The following is a 6933-nucleotide window of genomic DNA, read 5'->3' as shown; positions in this document are numbered from 1 at the left end:
AGAGTCGGAAATAGGTTGGTGCGAAGAAGCTGGCGGAGGTCCGACACACCAAATTCCTTATCTTTTTGATTTCATTCAAAAATATGCATCCTAAGAGCTTTCTGACAAAACCACAATGCCACCTCGGCCGTAAAGTCACTCTCTGCGTTCCTCGCATTCTTGGCCTTTCTGGAAACTTGCCTTCTAGTGAGACCTGATGACAAAAACGACGACATGGGAACCATTTTAAATTATTTTTCAGGTTGCAAGAATTTTTTAAGAATTGCTCACATAGCGTTTCTTGGTAGCTGTACGTTTATAACATTAAACTAACTTTCTTTAATTAGTCTTTAAAGAATCATAACTACTGTTCTAACAGTTATAGGCAACTATCACGCTTGTTGTTGAGCTATTCCAGGTAACAACGGAACAATTCCCCACGTTACACGACGGCATTCTCAATGAAACGCAGCTCCCATAGACACTAGCTCCAGATTTACCTCTAGTACAAATTTAGTATAAAACTCAATGAATGCGACTAAGCAAATGAACCATCTATATCGATAGTACCCATTTCCATCAGTGATCTCGCTTGGTGCAATCTGTTTGGCGCCGTAAACCGGTGCTACAATGCTTGAAATGGACACTTCTGCACACCTTCAAGCGGAAGCTGTCGGTTTGCCGAATGCGTGAGTTCTGATCGTTTCGTTCGTAGCTTTGACTTCAATATACCACACGAAGGGTCGAGATTAAAAAAAAAAAACTTGTTTCCGCCCGGGATCGAACCGGGGACCTTGCGCGTGTGAGGCGCACGTGATAACCACTACACCACGGAAACAAGACAACCAAGGGAGACGCGGTGGAGGGGGAATATCGGGTGGTCCCAAATTTAAGTACAAAACCTGCTTTCTGCGAGGGCTGGACAGAGATATTTGAAAAAAGTATTCTGGAATGCGAATACCGCGACACATGTGTTGGGAACACTAAATAGGGACGCTAAGATACATTTATTTTGATGTAATCATTTCAAAGGTACCTCTGCCGACAGGAAAACTTTTGGGGAATGCATATTCCCGGGTATCGGGATGCAGATACTAAATTTTTTTTTTTCCGAAAGTCAATGTCCCCAATTTTCACTTTCGCGCAGCCTTTGTATTTCAAATGAAATAAATGACACGAAACTGAATGGCTCCTGCGCTGGAGTTTGGTGACATGCAGCTCGCCCTCGTGTCCAACGCGTCTGGGTAGTACGAAAACAGACGAAGGTATTCGTTTGGATGCGACGAAAAGTCTAAGATGTAACCTTCGTCCATCCAATTCGTTTACACCACATGCTTCCCACTCAATTTCCTGGCCAATGCACTTTTTGCTCTAAGCCTGGCACACTTGTCTACATTTTATTAGAGTGTGCGCATAACCCTGACCTACCACCCTTTCCTCCCCCCTCCCCGTCTATGAGCTGTGGGAGAACCTGATCAACAGCCACCACCTGGACGTCCGGCATCTACTGGCATCTAGAGCGTCGGTCGCCCGGTCATCACTTGGATTCCCGGACTAGGGAACCACTCCTACTTTATAAGGCTCATTAAAGTTTCATACTAGTACTACTACTACTAAAACAGACGACCCTCGCTGCCCTCCATGTGTTTTAAATTACAAGCCAGAGCGCAAGTTGGTTGTAGTTAACTTAATCGCGTCGTAGCGCGTTTAGAGGGCTGCAAAGTGAATGCAATAACCCTTAACAGAGGCTAAACAAAATAATATCCGCTACAACAAGCCGAGTAATCCGATTTCATTTGAGCGAGCTGTCGTGATCGTCGCGGCGTGGGAAAGCATCACCAGGTTGGGTGGTCTGACTTTCTGGCGATAATTATCGTTCTTCTTTTGTGCGGTCGACAAAGGAAAGTTCCGAAGTAGCAAAACGAGAACGCTGCTCAGCCTGAGGTAACTGCAGGTTGCTTCAGTATATGCGAGAAGCGCAGCTGATTCTGATGCTGCTGCTGGCCTTGCACCGCCTTGAAAGCGAGTGGAAATTTTGTTTTGTATTTTTGCAAACTAAATGATTCTTGCTTAAAATTTTACGGCAATAACGTCAAATAAACTAATTGAGCGCAAATAAAGGACGCCAATCAAGCATCGAATTGCAAGTATGTTGCCTGATAGATGTGTACTTGTACATTTGAATAACATCAAGCAGCATACAAGGTGCGTGGCCCATAATAATTACATACAATCTGATTGGCTGTGTTGGTTATCTTCTAGTGCAGGGGTCTTCGCTAACAATCTGGACACCGACACGCCAGTTTTGTCCTCAAATGGGGTTAGACGCCGAGACAAGAACAAAGAATTGATTGCTTCCAGTTGCATTGTCCCCATCTTCACACTTTGGCAGATTAGGGTCAAATATTATTGGCAATTCGTTGAATTTTTTTTCTCTCTACCTTCAAAGCCCCCCTCCCCCTCCTACTCGATTGTCGTCCAGCCCTCCGCCGTGTCGGATTCATACAACTCGGCCCTACACAACAAAACGTTGCTGACCCTTATTCTATTATAATAAGTGCGAACTGGGAATATATGATGCAAGAGCGTAATTAAATAAAGCGAAAGCTAATAAGGAAACAGAACGGTCCCCCAGCTCGCACGACCACTTTGTTTTACGACTACTACTTTCGGAATCACGAAACATATTTCACGCTTCCGATGCTCGCTGCATTTTGTCACTGAGCCACCCAAAAAATGGCAAGCTAGCGCTGCACCATGTATTCGTAACGACAACGCAACAAACCAGCAGTGTTTAATGAAAGTGCACGCATACGTGCGCAGGTGCGCAAAAGCACGGCGCCCCGCAGCGGTCGAGCCTGCGGCCTGCCTGACTCCCTGGCTTTTACGCGCGATCATCGTCAATTGCGTTACTCTTCTTTTTTGATCGGCTTTTGTTGAAAAGTCGTTGTCACCAAGTGTATTAGTTTAAACAAGAAGCTTTCACTTCAAATTTCACTTCACACGACCATCGATCGGTGAACCTGCGAGTGCTCGGCAGAGCGCCGTCACCGTCCCAGCACTTTCGTCGACGCTGCAAACGTATTTGGCGCTGCAAAGCTTTTTTCACTAATGCCAAGTTGATCGCCGGAAGAGATCGGACGAGTAGGGGATGGCCTGGATACCATGTCGCAAAACAATCGAAAGTATCGCGCTCATTTTGCTTCTGTCGGCACGGGATCCAATGAGACTCCTGCAGCTTTGTACTACCCGGAAGTACTAACCGGAAGTTGGTTTCGCAGCGAAACGAACTTCCAAGGTGGTTTCGAAGGAATCGTTTTTGGCATGATTTTATTTGGCGCACCAGGAGAGGGACAGAGAAAATGCTTTTTATTAGAGGAAGGCAGAGAGGTCTGCCGGCATATAAACGCCTACATGCTACTCTCGCCATGCAGTAAACCAGTTAAGGTACCCTTCGGCTTCTTGTCGTCCTCACCAAGGTAGCAACCTTTGCTGGCCACTCACCACCATGCTACCTCACATGACGAAGGCAACGGAACCCTTTTCGAGGATGCCCTCCAGAATATAACAGGCGTCATCGGTGCCAGACAGCTCGCCCACTTCAGTACGGGCGTGCTGAAATCTCTGGCGTCGTGAGTCCATGACACAAATGCTGTTTGCGTTTATGACTTTGGACATTTGGGAAACCGATGTGGTTTTCGCACTAAATGCCAAACTACGTTCCGGGAGGGACCAGTCCCAACGTGCTAATGGGTTCTGTCACCACGGAAAATAAGTTTCACGTCCCCAAGCCCCTCCACACAAGTTTCTGATGAGTCTTGACTGATGAGAGTCTCATGAGCATGCTTGATGACGGGCCGGTTCGTTGACGATTTATTTAAAACGGATAATTCGTCCCCAGGATTTGAGGCGCCGACTTTCGCCTGCAACTTGTGGCCGTAAATCCTAATTTTTAATCATCGTCAGTTGACACAACATTTCTACTGCTATGCGGTGTCGGACGTTCTTCGCCCACGCATATTATCATGCGTTGATCATGGCCTCAACTTCTCCAGAATAGCCTCCCTAAACCCAGAAATCACTTGTGCTTTAAGTATCCTCAGGTTGCAGCTCGAGGCCCCGGTATGAGCATCACGGCCTCGCCGTAGCCTTTCCGGTCATTGCAAACGATCGAAAAAGCTGCAGTACGTTTCTTGCGCATTGCCTCCAAGGGCCACCGTAAATTTATCATCGAAACAGCCATGATTGAGCACAGTGTAAAATTCAGTATTCTCACTTCCCGGATACAAAAATTCTAAATTTATTTTGAGAACATCATGCCGTGAAGAACAAACTGAGGACGATGTTCACTAGTTTTCCTCCGCATAAAAAGCGCCCGGGACTGACAAACCCATGCAAGTTGCATGTATTGGTAGACCTTCTTTCTTTCGCCATAAGTTTTTCTCTCTGCAGTTTTCACAGCGAAGCTGCTATAGTTTAACGCTTCGTTTTTCCCTTCTGTAGACAGAGAAAAGCCGGTCCGTATCTTCCTCCTTACTTCGGCACACCCTGTTTTTTTGTTTTTTTTTTTTTTGGTCACCTGTCCGGCTCCTGCGCCTTCTCGCCAGTTGTGTGCCATCAATGGGCGTGTCTCTTTACTGTGACGTCATGCATCGCTCAACGACGCTATCGCAGTTGCGTCACTATTTTTGCGTTCCTACCGATCTATGGGCAAGACGCGTGTTGTGCACGGCGAGGAAAAGCACCATGCCTTCGAAGAACGCCAACGTGAGCAGAAGCTGCAACATCGGCGCGAAGGTGGCGGAAGGGAACCACCCGCGACGATCGGGACCCAAAGCCGGAGCGTGAATGCTATGCGCGTCGGAACCCCGAACACCCCGATGCGGAAAACGCAAAACGTCGGCGTGGCTACAATCCCGCTGAGCGCTTTCCCGGCGCGACGGCGCGGTTTTACCAGGAGTTTGTGGCCAACCATTCAGGGTCGCTGGTGCGGTGTGTGATCCTTTCGGGTATCCCGGGAACCTCTGTCCCGTTACCCCGATGCGTGATGTTGAAAGCGTGAGCGTGCGACCGTGGTCTCACGATAGGGCGTGAAATCGGAAAGTCGATGAGGTGCGCCTGTCTGGTCAGAAACCCAGAAACAGCTCCGGTAGTCATCAACCTTCACAGAGTGAAATGGCGCTGGATTTTTTAAAAGTATATTGTAAGCTATCGTGTCTCACTAATGGTTAAAAATTATTCGGGTTTTCAGTTGCAAAAAATGCTTTTTTCGTGGCTCTATTAGCGTTAAAAACTGACAGTTGCATCGCACTATAACGCCGGCGCTGGAAAGTTCGGATAAGAACGATATTTATTCACGATTTATGGTTCTTGAATTCAACGTATATGACATGCCCTTAACAGTTCCCACTATCCCCTTCACCGCCTGTTATTCGTGTTAAGGCGATTTATCAACTGTTAAAAACTAATTTGCAAGTTCCCAGTCATATTATTGGCATTCTGAAGCGAGAAATTTTGAATCGTTTCATTGTTCAATGTGGTCACTGAATAATATTACGAGGTCAGTTTCACGAAGGGCGTCACCGATTGAATTGGTTGGTGTCTACTGTCTGCATGGCTATCGCCATACGGGCGCCGGAAATAATCGCCACGGTTGTGGTATGCGTTTTAAGCGAATGCATATGCCGATTCATTACAGACCAGATCTCTGTATGTCTTACTAGCTATAAAAGTATAAGGTTCATAGACAGGCTTAGCCTCTATTCGGGAAGCATCGATTAAGGGTACGCGGGAATATAGCGGAGAAATTTCCCAAGTTGTAGGATTATTACTCTAAAAGGGCACCCGCCCTTGAAAAGCCGTCGTCTCTTCTATCACGCCCTAGTCTGGTGCCATTGACATGTTTACAAAATTCCACGGACAGCTCCGCCAATAATCCACATTGGATGTGTGTGTTAATAATGTAAAGCTGTCTAATAGCCCTGCATTGACATTTCATCTCTGGTATTCTCTTCCATGCTGATAACGCTGTGGTTGTAATGAACTTTGTAGCTCGTCTGGTGTGATTTTAAAGCTGCTTTGTACTCTACTGAACAGGAACCTTTTCCGTTAATTTACGGCTGTGTGGATAGCAAACATTTCGGCGCCGATGTTCATTACATGCGAAGTCAGCTTCCATTCAAAATTAGGTGATTTTCCATACTAGGGGACCACTGTACTTTTCAGTTACAAATAGGCTATTGCTGCCTTGAGGCAGTATCTCCGGCATGCATGCAAAAGCAACAAGCACAATCAGCCCTTCGCGTCGTACTACACCGGCAAATGCATCCACGACGGGTCGACAGCCGACAGTGTTATTCGGCTTCGAATCTCTTGCAGCCCGATGTTTTAAAGTGTTGAGGGCAGTAAAAGAACCCCTTCGCTCTGCCCAAAACAAAACGGCCACAGATTAGCGAGCCGTCGGCTGCTAGCAATATTCTGGGTAACTGTTTGCAGTCAGATGTTTTTTATCGTACAAGCGCTTTCGACATGCTGCAAACAGTGCAAGCAGTTGTGCCGACGCACTCGCATATGGCCTGGCGCCAAATAGTGCTGTCTTTTAGAGCGATATCTGGATGTACTACTCTACGTAGAAACTCAAAAAAAGGCATCTTTCCATAAATGTAACTTTCAACCTCAGACAAGGTGAAGCTGGGATGCAGGCAGCGCCTCTGACGATCGGGTAAAAATGAACAGCGGCTCAAGGTCGAATAAGCCCATACTAGTCATCATGCAGGTTCGCTTCATTAAACGAGACAAATGATCTATCCGGACGGGTTTTACGTGATCAAGCATACGCATCGCATAGGAGGCGCGGGAAACATATAATTTCAAGAGAAAAAGATCTAGCATGAATAGTGCTCTAAAATGATTCGCGTAGAACCTAACAGCTAAGCATAGCTTTTATGCACGTGA

General features: G+C 46.5%; 1 non-coding gene across 1 annotated transcript; it reads right to left on the bottom strand.

Annotated features, from left to right (window-relative positions):
- Window positions 1–744: 744 nt before the first annotated feature.
- Window positions 745–817, bottom strand: Trnav-cac (transfer RNA valine (anticodon CAC)). Its single transcript has one exon. It is a non-coding gene; the product is annotated as a tRNA-Val (tRNA).
- Between the last annotated feature and the right edge of the window lie 6116 nt (window positions 818–6933).

The sequence above is a fragment of the Haemaphysalis longicornis genome, unplaced genomic scaffold (assembly GCF_048455015.1).
Source record: "Haemaphysalis longicornis isolate Haplotype H1 unplaced genomic scaffold, Haemaphysalis longicornis Haplotype H1 scaffold_3, whole genome shotgun sequence".
Classification (NCBI taxonomy): domain Eukaryota; kingdom Metazoa; phylum Arthropoda; class Arachnida; order Ixodida; family Ixodidae; genus Haemaphysalis; species Haemaphysalis longicornis.
This window is presented reverse-complemented; position numbering and strand designations above follow the sequence as displayed.